This window comes from Homarus americanus, unplaced genomic scaffold, assembly GCF_018991925.1.
Source record: "Homarus americanus isolate GMGI-L3 unplaced genomic scaffold, GMGI_Hamer_2.0 scaffold22250, whole genome shotgun sequence".
Classification (NCBI taxonomy): Eukaryota; Metazoa; Arthropoda; class Malacostraca; order Decapoda; family Nephropidae; genus Homarus; species Homarus americanus.
In genome coordinates this window covers 1,515,641-1,531,615 of record NW_024741189.1, presented here as the reverse complement: position 1 = coordinate 1,531,615, position 15,975 = coordinate 1,515,641, and the positions used below count along the sequence as shown (strand labels likewise).

Sequence of the window (15,975 nt, the reverse complement as noted above, 5' to 3'; positions counted from 1 at the left end):
GAGTGTGTACTAGTGGACGTATGTACTGCGTGTGTGTGTACTAGTGATTGTATTTTTTTCAACAATAATTTGATATATGTATTGTAGAATATATTTGGTTATGTATCCATTACAGTAAAAGCTAATCTCCAGTTTCACAATGTAGTAATGGGTTACTGTACCTACATTAGCTTATCAAAACTTTCAAGGGGGGCGTACATCTGAAGGCTTGCCTAGGGCGCCAAATCATCTTGCACCGGCCCTGATAAGAGAAATTAAAGAATATCACTATCAGAAAAGAGGATGATCTTAAGAAGATAAATAAACTAAAGAAAACAAAATCCCCAGGGCCGGATGAAATTTTCCCTCGAGTCTTGAAAGAGTGTAGGGAACAGATTAGCGGACCCCTCGTAAACATATTTACAAAATCATTAGACACTGGAGTTGTGCCAGACTTGTGGAAACAGGCAAATGTAGTACCCATATTCAAAAAGGGAGACAGAGCATCAGCGTCAAATTACCGGCCGATCAGTTTGACGTCAGTAGTGGGGAAATTTCTTGAATCAATTATAGCAGATAGCATCCAATCGCATCTAGAGAAAAGCAAATTAATCTACGACTCTCAACATGGGTTTACAAAGGGAAAATCTTGTCTAACAAATCTGCTAACGTTTTTTAGGAAAGTCTTCAAGGTAGAAGATAATGACGAAAATTACGATGTTATTTACTTAGACTTTGGCAAAGCATTTGACAGAGTACCGCATCAGAGGCTTCTGGGAAAAATTAAGGCTCATGGTATCGAGGGGAAAGTTTTAAATTGGATAAAATCATGGCTCACCGATAGAACGCAGAGGGTCAGCGTAGATGGTGTTAAATCTGAGTGGGGCCATGTAACCAGTGGGGTTCCCCAGGGGTCAGTACTAGGCCCACTCTTGTTCATAATCTACATAAACGATTTAGATACTGGGATCAGCAGTGACATAAGCAAGTTTGCGGATGACACCAAAATAGGGCGGCAAATTAATTCAGGGCAGGATGCAAATGCATTACAGGAGGATCTAAATAAACTGCAGGGGTGGTCTGAAAAATGGCAAATGAATTCAACACCAGCAAGTGCAGCGTACTTAATATTGGAAGAACAAATACTTATAATGTATACAGCCTTAACAACATCAACCTAGAGAAGTCGACTTGTGAAAGAGACCTTGGGGTACTTGTAAGCCCGGACCTACGGCCTAGAAAACAGTGCGTTAATGTTCGAAATAAGGCAAACAGAGTATTGGGTTTTATATCTAGAAGTGTAAGTAACAAGAGTGCAGAGGTCTTATTGCAACTATATCTTGCGCTAGTCAGGCCGCACCTCGGTTATGTGGTTCAGTTCTGGTGCCCCTATTATATAATGGATATAAATTCACTAGAGTCGGTGCAGCGAAGAATGACAAAAATGATTCCGGGACTTAGAAACCTTCCATATCAGGATAGGTTAAAGAAACTTAACTTGCATTCCCTAGAAAGACGAAGAGTGCGGGGAGATATGATAGAAGTATTTAAGTGGGTGAAAGGAATCAATAAAAGGATATAGATAAAGTTCTTATAATATCCGAGCAGGATAGGACTCGGAGCAACGGATTCAAGTTGGATAAGTTTAGGTTTAGGAGGGAGATAGGAAGAAACTGGTTCACAAATAGGGTGGTGGACGAGTGGAACAAGCTTAGCAACTTTGTAGTAAGTGCGGGAACTCTGGAAAGTTTCAAAAGGAGGTTAGATAGATTCATGGATGATAGAGATTGGTAGTAACTCTCGACAGGAGCTGCCATGCACAGGCCAACCGGCCTATTGCAGACTCCCTATTTTCTTATGTTCAACCCCCGAGGATCACAGCAGAGAACGATAAAACACTGACAGATTCAGAACCAAACCTTCCAATAATTTCAGATCATAGTAACACAGAGGAAATCAGGCAGGAAACACCTCAGGCGTTTAAAACAGAAGACGAACAACATGGACCGGAATCTGGTGTAATCCCCCCAACCAGGAGGAACCCGTTGGATGGATAAGGGAGAACAGGGTGCCGGCCTATATGACCCTTGGCCCCACCCAAGGTCTTATAGTTTCTGCAGACCTTGGTCCCACCCATATACCGTTGGCCAGTAGACAGGTCCCTTTTCTATGTTTAGGGCGGGCGGGTCGTGTTGCGTCTCTGTAACAAAGCGTGTTCGGCATCCGGGCCTTCGATGTAGAGCGGCAGAAATTGGACAGTGATTACATAAGTTCGTCAAGATCGTCTTAGTGAGGTGAAAGTGTAAATCGATGTCGGACTTTTCATGCTAGACACGATTGTATTTTTGAAAACTCAATTTCCACCGAGTTGGAGGTACAGCCAGGGTCACAGGCCTATAACCACACAATCACTGCCACATGACAAAGCTTTTATTTTATTTTATTTTTTAGGGTGTTGTGGTCACGGCTGTGATAAAGGCCAACCAGGGAGTGTAGTACTGTGCCTTCAGTTAAATCAGTTCATAGTTGTCATCAGTGAATGCAGAAGAGACTATAATAACTTAAAGTGAATACATATTGGCAATCGAGCTGGTAAGGACAACTGCCAGCCTATTCGTGTCATAGGTGCCACAGAGACTTTAAATTTTATTTTGTTTGTGTGCTTGCTCAAGGACTGAATCTGTGTTTATAATACACCACCCACAGGGAGATACAGTGTACACAGTGATAGTTCATAGTGTCATCAGTGACCGCTGAAGTTGTAAATAACTTAAAGTGAGCGCTCACTAGCAAGCAAGCTGGAAAGGCACCGTGCCAGCTGAAACCAAGTCGTGTCATAGGTGCCACAGAGACTTTAAATTTTATTTTATGTTGATTGTGTGCTTGCTCAAGGACTGAAACTGTGCCTACAATACACCATTCACAGGGAGATACAGGGTACGCAGTCGCAGACGACAACTCCATAGGCAACAGAGAGTAGCTAAGTACTTTTTTCTCTCTTTATTTTCTTTGAAATAGGTGTAGATCTATACACAGTCTACACCCCCCCCACAACAACAACAACCATGAGTTTGGTATGTGATTACTGCAGGGAGACGTCGGATATGGAGGATGCAGGCCTAACTAATGCAACGTCTAGGAAGTTACTAACTGCCGTAAAGCTTGATGGCTGTTGCTGGTATTGCCCTGGCTGCATAGTCAAGGTGAATGAAGCGATTGCAATCCATAAGGGAACGAGTTCTCTAGGGACGAAAATAGATGAAGCAGGAGCCCTGCTGGTTGACAAACTGGAGCAAGTTGAGAAAGAGATCCTTGCTAAGACTGAGGAAGTAGCTAATAGAATGGAGGTGGTTGCTAAGAGGAGCTATGCGGACGTATTAGGAGGGCCACGGGTGGGGGGGGCGGAGAGTAATGCAGAATCAGTACAGGTTCTACAGCAGATTGGGACTCTGAAAAAGTGTGTCGAAGAAATGAAAATTAACGGACCTACTGTTAGGGGAGAGGAGGAACACCAGGAACGGCTCCAGCGCAGGAACAATGTAATAGTTTTTGGAGTCCCAGAGAGCCAGGCAGAGGGAACTGTGAGTAAGGAAACACACGACAAGGTGCTGTTTCAAAATATTTGCACAGAGGTTCTGAAGATTCCAGCAACCCCTCAGGATGTGAGGAGACTGGGACAAAAGCAGGGGGCTAAGCCTCGCCCCCTCAGGATCACATTAGGGAGTGAGGAGGAAAAATGGCAAGTTATCCGGCAGGCAAAAAACTTAGCAAGGAGCGAGGCATTTCGAGATGTATTTATTCACCCAGACCGCACGGTAATGCAGAGGGAACAGCACAAGAAGCTCCTGCTGGACTTGAAGCAGAGGAGGGAGGAGTCGAGAAGGAACGGGGACAGGTGCACATGGGTTATACTCAGGGGGAGGGTAGTGGAAACAAGTGTGCCGACACAGGGCCAGGGGGCAGCAGTGCACCCTCCACCCACTCAACCCCCCACCCGGGAGGCGGCACCAGCTCAGCCTACCGGACAGGAGGGAACGAGCGCCGTGTAAACAATGAAATTTTTAACCACACCCTGCAAAATACAGTGTACTTAGCAAATGCTGCAGCTTCTGAGAATGTGGGTGGAGCGGGTTTATTACTAAGAGCAGAGACGTTACCGAGAACAAATTCTGGCTTGAATGTCATGTACACTAATACCGACACGTTCCTGGATAAGAGGGAGGAGTTTGAAACACTACTAAGAGTACACCAACCAGATATTGTAGGAGTTGTAGAACTGTTGTACAAGAACAGGAGAATCGACCCAGAGGAATGTGAGTTCAGTATTGCTGGATATGACTCATTTACGAACCTAACTCAAGAATCCTGCAGGAGGGGTGTGGTTATCTACGCTAGGCAAGACCTTAGAGCCAGCCAGGCGAGGGTACAGGGAGAGGATGTCTTTGAAGAGTCCAAGTGGTGTAAAATTAAATTAAAGGGAGGGGACTTACTTATCGTCGGGTGTATCTACAGATCCCCGAACTGTGGCCCACTAAATCAAAGGAACTTAAGAACCTTAATAAACAATGCGGCGATGCTCAACCCCAGCCACCTCCTTATCATGGGGGACTTTAACTATGGCGACATCGACTGGAGAAACGAGTCAACCCCGAATGACTTGAATAATCCTGCTACTCTTTTTGTAGAAACTCTGAGAGATAATTTTCTGTTCCAACATGTGAGAGACCCGACACATTACAGAGGGGAACAAACACCCAAGCCACTTGACCTCATCATAACAAACGAGGAGGGTATGGTGGCCAAACTGGAACACCTTGCCCCAGTTGGCACCAGTCACCATACAGTGTTGTCATTCAGATTTAACTGTTACCTAGTTCAAGATAAGGCCAGGCCAAGGTGCAAATATTACAAGGGAAATTACAATGGGATGAGGGAAGAGATGAGGGGTATCAACTGGCCTGACTTATTAAGGTACAAGAACGCAGACACTACGCTGAATATCATAACTAGTAAAATGACCCATTTGATCGATAAATATATACCCAAGACCAAACCCAGTGCTTCTAGGAATACGAGGGGATCCCTACACATGAACCATGCGGCGGTCGACAAAATTAAGAAGAAAACCCAGAAATTCAAGACGTGGGTTGGGTCAAACGATGAGCAAGACAGGAGGATGTATGCAAGAGCCAGAAACCAAGCAAAGATAGAGTGTAGGAGGGCTGAAAAGGAGTTCCAAAGGCTGGTTGCACGCGAGGTCAAGTCAAACCCAAAGGCGTTTTACCGCTATGCAAAGTCGAAATTGAAAACGCGAGTAGGAGTATCAGACCTGAGGCTTGAAGATGGTAGTTACGCAGATTCTGACCAGGATAAAGCTGAGGCATTGAACAGCTTCTTTTCCTCAGTGTTCACAAGAGAGGATGCAACTAACCTTCCTGCGTTTGAGGACAGACGGTTCGACACAGCACTGACCCACATTGTGTTCACAGAAGAGGGTATTAGAAATAAACTGTCCAGGCTAAAGGTCCATAAGAGTCCTGGACCTGACATGGTGCATCCTAGAGTGCTAAGGGAGCTGTGCAACGAGCTTGCAGAGCCCCTGAAGATTCTGTTTTGTAAATGCCTGGATGAACAAATGGTCCCCAGTGAATGGAAAGTGGCTTATGTGAGTCCTATCTTCAAGAAGGGCGATAGGCACTCCACGAACAACTATAGACCGGTGAGCCTGACCAGCATAATATGTAAAGTACTTGAGAGTATTATCAGAGATGCAGCGATGGAACATCTACTACGAAACAACCTTGTAAAAGATTGCCAACACGGTTTTATGCCGGGGCGCTCTTGCTTGACACAATTGCTCAAGGTATTGGATATTTGGACCCATATTCTAGAACGGGGTGGTAATATCGACAATATTTACCTAGATTTTGCCAAGGCTTTCGACAGTGTACCCCACGAAAGGCTGAAAATCAAACTGGAAGGGTACGGAATTCGGGGAAATGTCCTAGCGTGGATAGAAGACTTTCTACATGACCGCAAGCAATGTGTGGTGATTAATGGCACGAAATCGTCATCTGTACCTGTAACAAGTGGGGTACCGCAGGGTAGTGTATTGGGCCCGCTGTTGTTTGTTTGTTTCATAAATGATATGCCTGACGTTGTACACTCCTCCATACAAATGTTTGCCGATGACGCCAAGTTATTTCGGGAAATTAAGAACCAAGCGGACTGTGAAGAGCTGCAGAAGGACCTCTGTGGGCTCCAGGAATGGTCGAAGGAATGGCTGCTGAGATTCAATGTCACGAAGTGTAAGAGGATGCACCTGGGGCGTACCAACGGTAAGGAGGCGTACCATATGTCCCAACGGGATGAAGAAAATGTACTAGTTGAGACTGTGTGTGAGAAGGACCTAGGTGTGTATGTTGACAATGAGCTGAAGTTCTCGGGCCATTGTGAGAAGAAGGTAAATCAGGCAAATAAATTATTGGGTCTTATAAGAAGGTCGTTCAGATATCTAGACGGTCCGTCCCTCGTGACGATCTTCAGGAGTGAAGTGCTTCCCCATCTGGAGTACTGTCACCCCATCTGGTCCCCGAGATATGCTAGGGACTGTCAGTTGGTTGAAAATGTTCAAAGGAGGGCCACCAAGCTGGTGCCTGCACTTCGGCATCTCAGCTACCCTGCGAGATTGGAGCGCCTGAACTTGCCTAGCTTATACTACAGACGGGCAAGGGGGGACCTAGTTGAGGTTTATAAGCATCTCAGGGGGCACTACTCAGTTGAGTGTCCTTACTTGGAGCTGGCGGACGCTCGCCCCACAAGGGGTCACAGCTCAAGATTGAAGAAGCCGCAAGTCCGGAAAACCGTGAGGGCAAACTTTTTCGGAGTGAGGGTTGTAAACTCTTGGAACAATCTACCAGAAAGTGTTGTGACGGCACCGAGTGTGAGCTCTTTCAAGAGAAGACTTGACCAACACTGGAGCGGGTTCAGGTACATTCAGGAGCCGGTGCATGCCCAGTATTTGCCAACAGTGCGTGACAGAGACGTGACCGATCGCCCGGGCGGCTAGCGAGCCGACCTTTTGGTGAAGAATATAAAGGAAAAGAGTCGTGACCGATCGCCCAAGCGGCTAACAAGCCGATCAGTGGCGAAGAGGATAAAAGTAATAGTATACCCCGTACTGAGCGGACAACATATTTATCTAAATATACCCGGTCTTTAAGGGTTAAAGGAAATTCTAATAACATTGAGATAGATGTTTAACAACTATTTTCCATTGATAATATGATTGTACTACACTGACTAAATTCCTCCGTCAATCAGTAATGACGTCAAGCGCCAGAACCCGAGTGCTGGATCTCTCTCTCTCTGTGTAAACAAACCGAATCTGGAGGATATTCAGTTATTAATCACTTTGTCACTAACTCCAAAACTGAATACAATTAAACACCTTTCAATTTAGAAGCTAATAATATCATCCTTGGACGTCACATACCCCCATAATGCAACGCGTTTACACCAACAGGATGGTGGACCGCGCAGAGGATTATGGGAGCTGTGACGTCAAGGCAAACTAAGAACAGTAGTACCCGCGAACAACCTCCAAGGTCGTTATAGGAGTTCTTACAAGATTATTACTTCCAAATTATCAAAACACTGGTGATAAGAGCCCTGGCCCTAATTGTGTGCATCAGTGTGTTAAGATAACTGTGTAACCAACTCAGTGTACTTACTGTTGACTGAACGAGCACCGCCCACAGCAACAACACCACCAGGCTGTGTCGCCACATGTTACTTGACGTCACTTCACCTTGGTACTGGACGTCACGACCACCTCTTACACTGCACGGAGAATATCTGAAACATGTGAATACGAAAATAAACATAATGTATCAAATATGTAGAAGGTCATCGAATATTTCATTGATATTTCCGTATTTTGTCCGTGTGTTCAGTCCTTTTTTTTTACGGGGATTAGCCCACCCGGGCCCACGTCACTGACCCACATCGGGGCCTGGGGGTGAAAATTATATAATAATAATAATAATAATAATAATAATAATAATAATAATAATAATAATAAAATTGTAAAAAAAATAATTTATAAAAATATATACAAGTTTTAAAAAGATTGGTTAACGTGTAATACCAATGATTTTAGCAAGAACAGTTTTTTTCACCATATTTTTTGTTAGTTGCTATAATGCGTTTTTTCTCAGCTGAGAAAAAATCTCCGCCCCTCCTCAAGAGTTACAGCTGATTGGCTGTAACAAACCTGTCTGATTTCGTCGTGAAGTAATGATGTATTTCTAGATAAGTTTGTCCATAATCTTTGGAATGACCGTTTGTGGCGAGAATGATATTATTTCAAACATGAGCACGTAGGAAGTTTATCAGAAGTATGAAGAACATAAGAATGGAGGAAACTGCAGCTGGCCTATTGGCCCATACTGGGCAATCCCGTTTACACCCAACCCCTATTGCTCATGTAAGCTTCCAACCTATGTTTGAAGCTATCCGGCGGTATTATACGTGAGTTAACTGTTAAACTCTGGTAGCAAATTAACGCTTTCGGAGGATGCATTTAATATATACTTCTTTTTTACCAACAATAAGGCATACCAAGACAAATTTCGTATCACTAACACTACATTATGCAAAAATTAATATTTTAATAGATCAGAATCACATTGAAATATTACAAGGCCGTCAACAGATGCAGGGGAAATATGAAGTTGTTCGCACTCGTATAGCCATAAATAAAAAATAAAAGAAGATATAGTTAGAAAGGATATACAATGTGTGTTGTGTTGTGTTGTCAGTGAAACAATTGAGACCCTGCAATTGTGTGTAAATGAGGCAGAAAGTCAGTCAGATCAGCAACCTGGGAACATGGTCACATATGGCTGCAGTGTCCAATATCTTCTTAGGCTGTGGTACCTCTCTGTTTGATAGTTGCCTACTACCTACAGTCTGAGTTAGTATATACTGTATTAAATGAGCAAGAAAGCACAACCATTTTCTTTACACTAAAAAAAGGTAGACTTCCACCTTCTGCCACTTACATATTTTACACTCTTCGCCACTGATCGGCTCATTAGCCGCTTAAGCGGTCGGTCACGTCTCTGTTACACACAGCTGGCAAGTACTGGGCATGTACTGGCTCCTGCATGTATCTGAACCTTCTCTCAGCGACATCATCGAGTGTGAGCTCAGCTTACACTCGGTGTGTCAAAACATTGGCAGATTGTTCTCTTAAAGCTCTCTAATTTATCATTCACATATTTACGGTATTAGTTGCATTATTATTATTATTAATTATGAATGGTTAGGTGCCCCACAGATAAACAAATCGTGACATCAGTGGAGACAATGGTGACGTCACACATACGCAATCTGTCTCAGGCTATAAAAATGTGTTTATACACTATGCAAGTGTGTTTACTTAGTAAATGAAAAATGTTAATGTTTTTTTCTGAACCCATCCATTTTAAATATTAAAATGAAATAATCAAAGCATGGCTTTCTTAAAGCATGATACCGCCTAGTTAAGAAAGGTGCTATGTAAGCTACATACAGTACAGTACAACCTCTTGGTCTCTTATTAATTTATCATTTCACCAGTTATGAGCTTACTAGCCCTTCGTTACGACCTTTGTAGTGTTGGCACAACAGTACCCGGAGAAGACGTGCCATGTTTGGGAAACATCTACCAAGGAATAATGATATCTTCCTAGCTTGAAAACAAAGTACTTCAGTTCGCCCGAGACTCATTTTAGGAAGACAAAATAAGAAGAAAAAAAAAGTTATAAGTGTGTAAATAATAGAAAAGAACTTTACCCTGAAGGGCTTCCCGTGGTTATATATAGTGCCTTTCGTAATTCTAGAATGTCTGACGCAGTTAACGGCGCCACTGGTACCTAAGTTCTGTATAAAATAGCATGAAAATGAAGATAAGATTCTAACCTGTAATACGACCACGCCCAGTAGACTCAATGCACGTACCTACAAATATTGCTTAAAGTAGTAAGACTGCAAGAACTGATGAGGACAAGACACACACACACACACTGTGAGGGGAGGAACACCACTCACTGGCTGTCACTAAACACCCTGACTAACTCTTAAGGCGCCTCACTTCCCCTCCCAAACAGCTGCCACACATACCCGCCCACACCAGCACCAAGTCCATTTACGCGTCTACTGACAGTGCGTTTATTTGGTATGGTAGTTTAATCTTAATTTAGTCTTCATTAGACGTATATTATGAATGGGTGCTACAAGCGAATATAATTGTATATTATGTGTTCACGGCTGGGTACTCGGCAGTGCATAAGAGTACTTACACGTCAACCCTCTGTGGTGGAAACCAGCAGCCCTCAAAACCGAGTGACAGGAGCACCTCCCACTCCATCTGGGAATCACCCTCAGTACCAGTCATCCTAAAACTGTTGGTTGTAGAACTTGTGAGCACGTTACCCCCCCCCCACTATTATAATGGGGGGGAGGGGGTGTAACGTACTCAGTAAAAACAGTAAAAACTCAGTGACCCTGAGTTTTTACTGTTCCTTAATCAGTATCAATGTCCCCACAATGATGATGCTAGTGTCATTCCCTTAGATGTGCTAGATCGTATGTGTTACACCCCCTTTACCCACGGTGTCGACACAATACTCCCTCATATCGACCCTGATGTCTTTCTACAAAACTCACTGGGTTACACCAACCCAAACTGTAACTATTACTTTCCTGACTCCCCCGAGTTTAGTTCTAGTCTCCTACTACCTCATTCCTTCTCCTCGATTAGCCATAACATCAGCAGTATTCCCCTTCGTCTAGATACCTTTTTAGATCAGTGTTTATCTTCTATTGCCCACAAATTTGATGTACTTGGATTCTGTGAGACCAAACTCACTAACGATATTGACCATTTGTATAACATTCCTAATTATAATAGACACTGCGTCAACACGTCACGACACAGAGGTGGTGTCGCCCTATATGTTGATATCAAGTACAACACTTCTGCAAGAGATGATTTAAAGGTTCAGGAGGAGTACATGGAGTGTTTTTATTGAATTACGTAACGACACACGAAATATCCTAGTAAGAGTAATCTACAGAAGACCCCACACAAATGTAAGGAATTTTCTGGATAAATTTTCGGAGTTTATCTCTATCATAAGTTCAGAGAGGAAACATTGCTACATTACAGAAGATTTCAACCTTGATCTATTAAAATCAGAAACCGACACCTCAGTATTAGACCTTCTTGCTACCTGTCATTCTAAACTCTTCTTCAACACTATAACCAAACCCACTAGAGTAACTGCCACCTCTGCCACTGTGATAGATCATATCTGGACTAACAACACTACTAACAACCTCGCAAGTGGAAGTATTTATAACAATATCTCAGATCACTTCCCAGTTTCTGCCAGGTATAAAACAGCCACAAGACCTGAAAGGTCTAGTAGTCTTAATCCAATACAGAGACTACTGCACCAACAACATGCTCCTTTTTGAAAACAATCTAATGATTGCTAACTGGTATCTTGTCTATGCCTCCAACAACCCTAACGTGAACAGCTGTAACTTCTCTTCCATCTTCAATGCTTGATTTAATAAATGCTTCCCGCTCGAGACTAAGTCATTGAAAACTGTACCCATTTCCAAACCCTATATCACAAGCGAAATTAAGATAATGATAAAGGAAAAACACAAACTTCAAAGGAAATTTGCAAAAAGACCCATAACTTTCGGTGATGCTTACCGAAGTATCAGAAATAGAGTAACTCAAGCAGTTAGAAATGCCAGACATAACTATTATACAAATAAGCTCCAGTCACCATCAGGCGACAGTAAGAAAACCTGGAAAGTCATATATTCTATTCAGAACAGGAACACTCTGCCTTTGGCTCCCCACTGAGCTTTAATGTTGGCAAAAATCTTGCAGAGAGCATCTCTGATCACCATGAGGAATTTATAGCCTACCTGCAAAACACACAGCAAAATGAACTATTCTTATCCCCTGTCACAGCAGATGAATTTCTGGCCATCATAAAAATGTCCAAAGATGCAGCAGCAGGCGAAGACAATATACCAATGAGCATCATTAAGAAAGTGGCCCACTTATTACTACCTGTTCTCCTCCACATTTGTAACTCCTCCTTCACTAGTGGTGTCTTTCCGGATAAACTGAAAATTACTAAAGTCCACCCGGCATATAAAAAATCTGGGGACAAAGGTCTCTTCAATAACTACCGCCTTGAGTAAGATACTGGAAAAGCTAGCATGTAATAGACTAAATTCCTTCTGCAATGCCAATAACATCTTTACAGACTCCCAGTTTGGATTTAGAGCTAGAAGGTCGACTGAGAGTGCTCTGCTATCCTTTACTAATGACATCTTAAATTCCTTTGATGACAGTCAGTTCACAGTCTGTATATTCTTGGACCTCTCTAAAACCTTCTATACTGTCGACCATACCATCCTCCTTTCAAAGCTTGAACATTACGGCGTTAGTGGCCTGTCCCACAATTGGTTTAACTCATATCTGTCCATCAGGATGCAGTATGTTTGCTATAATAACTACCAATATGACTCCTCGCCAATCTTGTATGGAGTCCCCCAAGGTTCCATTCTCGGTCCAGTACTGTTTTTGTTGTACATAAACGACATAGTCCACGCCAGCTCACTCATAAAATACAACTAACTTGCAGATGCAGACGATAGTAATCTCTATGCCAGCAACTCAGACCTCCATTCCTTGATGAGAACTATGAACACTGAATTAACTTAAGTCAGGACCTGGGTAATACGTAATAAACTGACCTTAAACCTTGAGAAAACCCACTACACGATCTTTCTCAGAAGGAAAAACTTACCCCCAGACTTGAACCCCCTGTACCTTGGTAATATAGCTCTCAAAAGCGAACAAAATACTAAATTCCTCGGGGTTATTGTTGATGAGAAACTTAACTGGAGAAACCACATACAGTACAAGCCATTCACAGTAAAATCAATAAACAGTGCTGTATCATGTATCACACTCGACAGTCACTCTCACAGCAATGAAAGAAATCTATCATGATCTTGTTTACCAACACCCGATACACTGTCACACACTATGAGGGGCCTCTGGCTCTTCAAACACACAATCTCTGGTTACTGCACAAAAGAGAGTTGTACGGACAATGACCTACATGAAAAAAAAACCATATCACACAAACGAAAAATTTGCTATTTTGAAATTTTTAAAATTCGAAGATATTAACTCTACTGCTGTGCCCTCTTTGTTTACAAATCTATCAACCACTTGCTTGACAATAATTATTTACAGTTCAGGAATAATCAGAGATACAACTTAAGGCACCCAGAGCTACTAAGACCACCCCCATGCCCTCCTCTCAGTCCCAGACCTCCATAAAATATCAAGGTGTGAAACAACTTAACCTCACCCATCAGAGCAAAGACTACGCTCCCTTCCTTTAAATCATCTCTTAAAAAATATCTATTGTCGAAGTATTAATATTTCTTGTAACACTTACGATATTTAAAGTACCTGCTTTTATTGTACCATCTAAACCGTTTTATCGGAAATTATCATGTAAATAAATAAGTAATTACCATTGCAATGAACATAATTGCCAACTAGACATAATCCTGACATCTGTGTCCTCTTGTTCAACATTATTACTGTACAACCCAGGTTGTACTGCTCCCCCATTATAATTATGTTTTTCAATTCCACTGAGATATATATATATATATATATATATATATATATATATATATATATATATATATATATATATATATATATATATATATATATATATATATATATATATATATATATATATATATATATATTGTTACGCTCAATTTGCTTTAATATCCAGGTTCTAGGCGTAACCAAACAAAAAAAGGAAGTAAATTAAAAGGGAAAAAATAAGTAAAGTAAACCTTTAAGAATTTAATTTAATTAAATAGTAACACAATAAAGAGCCTTGTAGGCTGTCACAACAAAGTGATTCACTATCGAAACTTTTAAGACACAAATAATACTAAACACACACATATATATATATATATATATATATATATATATATATATATATATATATATATATATATATATATATATATATATATATATATATATATATATATACATACATACATACATACATACATACATACATACATACATACATACATACATACATACATACATACATACAGTGAGACAAGACGTGCCCCGAAGGCGCTCCCGGTTTTAGCAGCCAGGCCGAGTCTGTTTGGCCCTGCCACTCCCCCTGCTATACCCCAACGCCCTACCAGCCTTACTACACCGGGATCTATTCAGCAAAACATTCTAGTGATTAGTGAACGATTGATTACGGAGCAGTGTTCCTATAGTGCACTTAAGGAACTTTCTCAGCAAAGCATTCAAGTCATCAGTGCAATAAGTGATTATTATACAGTGCTCGATAGTGCACCCCAAGGAAAAGTCAGACAGTGGGCACTTTATCGGTCACCTTTAAAGTGCCAGTGACAAGGACCACCGCGGTGTTTACATATATCGTGATAACTGTGTCGGCGACCCCAAGCACCAGGGACAAAGTCGTAAAGACCCACGGTCTTTACGACTGACAAATATTAACAGATGTCTACCAGTGTCAGTGGCCCTCAAAGTGCCGTCAGTGACAAACACTTCCGTCCGCCCACAACAGATCTCAACAGATGGCCACCAATCACTTACTCCCGACGCACTCTGTACCATCTAAAGCGTGGGAACGGTTATCCTGATGGCAGTGTTATCGCGCGACTCAAGTCACTGAACATATTCCACGCGCGGAGCCGTAGACAAGGCCGTCATACACATAAGCCCATTAGAACCGTAACCTCCACTAGGAAACCGGAGAAACCCACCCCTGACAGACCATACCACCTCACTGAAGTTCCACGGATATGGTATGATCTCCCGTCTTTACTGCTATCCAACGTCACTTCCCTAGCTAACAAGTTCGACGAGCTGGCAACCACAGTCAGGTCAGCCGCCGCGAGCGTCGTTGCCATATGTGAGGCTTGGCAAATTGTGCCTGAAACATGTCATATTGAGGGATATCAACTCTTTCATCACCTTCGTTCACAAAGACGCGGAGGGGGCGTTGCCCTCTTCTGTCAAGATGACCTATGCCCGTCACGCCTGGATGTTCAAGTCCCAGCAGATGTGGAAGCATTATGGGTACGTGTCGTGCTACGGGCCCACCCGCGCAACACTGCTTCCGTCATAATCTGTGTGGCATACCATCCACCTCGCTCACCCACCAGAGACACTCTTATCAATCATCTCATCACCACCTCAGACCACCTCAGAGTTAGGTACCCATGTGCCAAGCTAGTATTATGTGGGGATTTTAATGAAATTGACACCACTGATATCCAGGACCAGCTATCACTACCACAAGTTGTGATCTTCCCCACACACGGTCAAAATACCCTTGACCTTATCTTATCTGACTTAGCGGACCAGTACCAACCACCTCAACCAATGGCTCCTATCGGGTGTAGCACACACTTATCAGTGCTCTGGTCCCCAGCTGCCACTCCCACTCAAGTACAGAGACCCTACATCAAGACCTACAGGCCGATTACTGACTCTGCAGTGCGCCTCTTCGGGCAGTGGATAGTTCACCATCCCTGGACTGAAGTACTTAGCGTGGATGACGTGGAAACCAAATGGATAAATTATACCAACACCACCACGGAAGCTCACCACCACTTCTTCCCGAGAAGTCCGTCAGATCTCACCCAGCTGACTTGCCCTGGATCACACCTCGGATCAAAAGACTTATGCAACAGAGAGACAGAGCCTTTCATCTCAATGACCACATCCGCTACAGGTCCCTTCGCAACCGAGTCATCCGCGAAATACGCACTGCAAAGAAGTCCCACTACCCAACCAAATTACAACACCTGAAGCAGACC

The 15,975-nt window shown here is 42.7% G+C and overlaps 1 long non-coding RNA gene across 1 annotated transcript in view; it reads right to left on the bottom strand.

Moving 5' to 3' along the window:
• The window catches only part of LOC121875735, a 30,776-nt gene extending 20,634 nt beyond the window's left edge, over positions 1-10,142 (bottom strand). The window contains exons 1-2 of the long non-coding RNA XR_006090661.1: positions 9,985-10,142; positions 7,713-7,836 (exon numbers count right to left, since the gene is read on the bottom strand). This is a non-coding gene — a long non-coding RNA (uncharacterized LOC121875735). The remainder of the gene's footprint in view (positions 1-7,712; positions 7,837-9,984) is intronic.
• Positions 10,143-15,975: the final 5,833 nt, after the last annotated feature.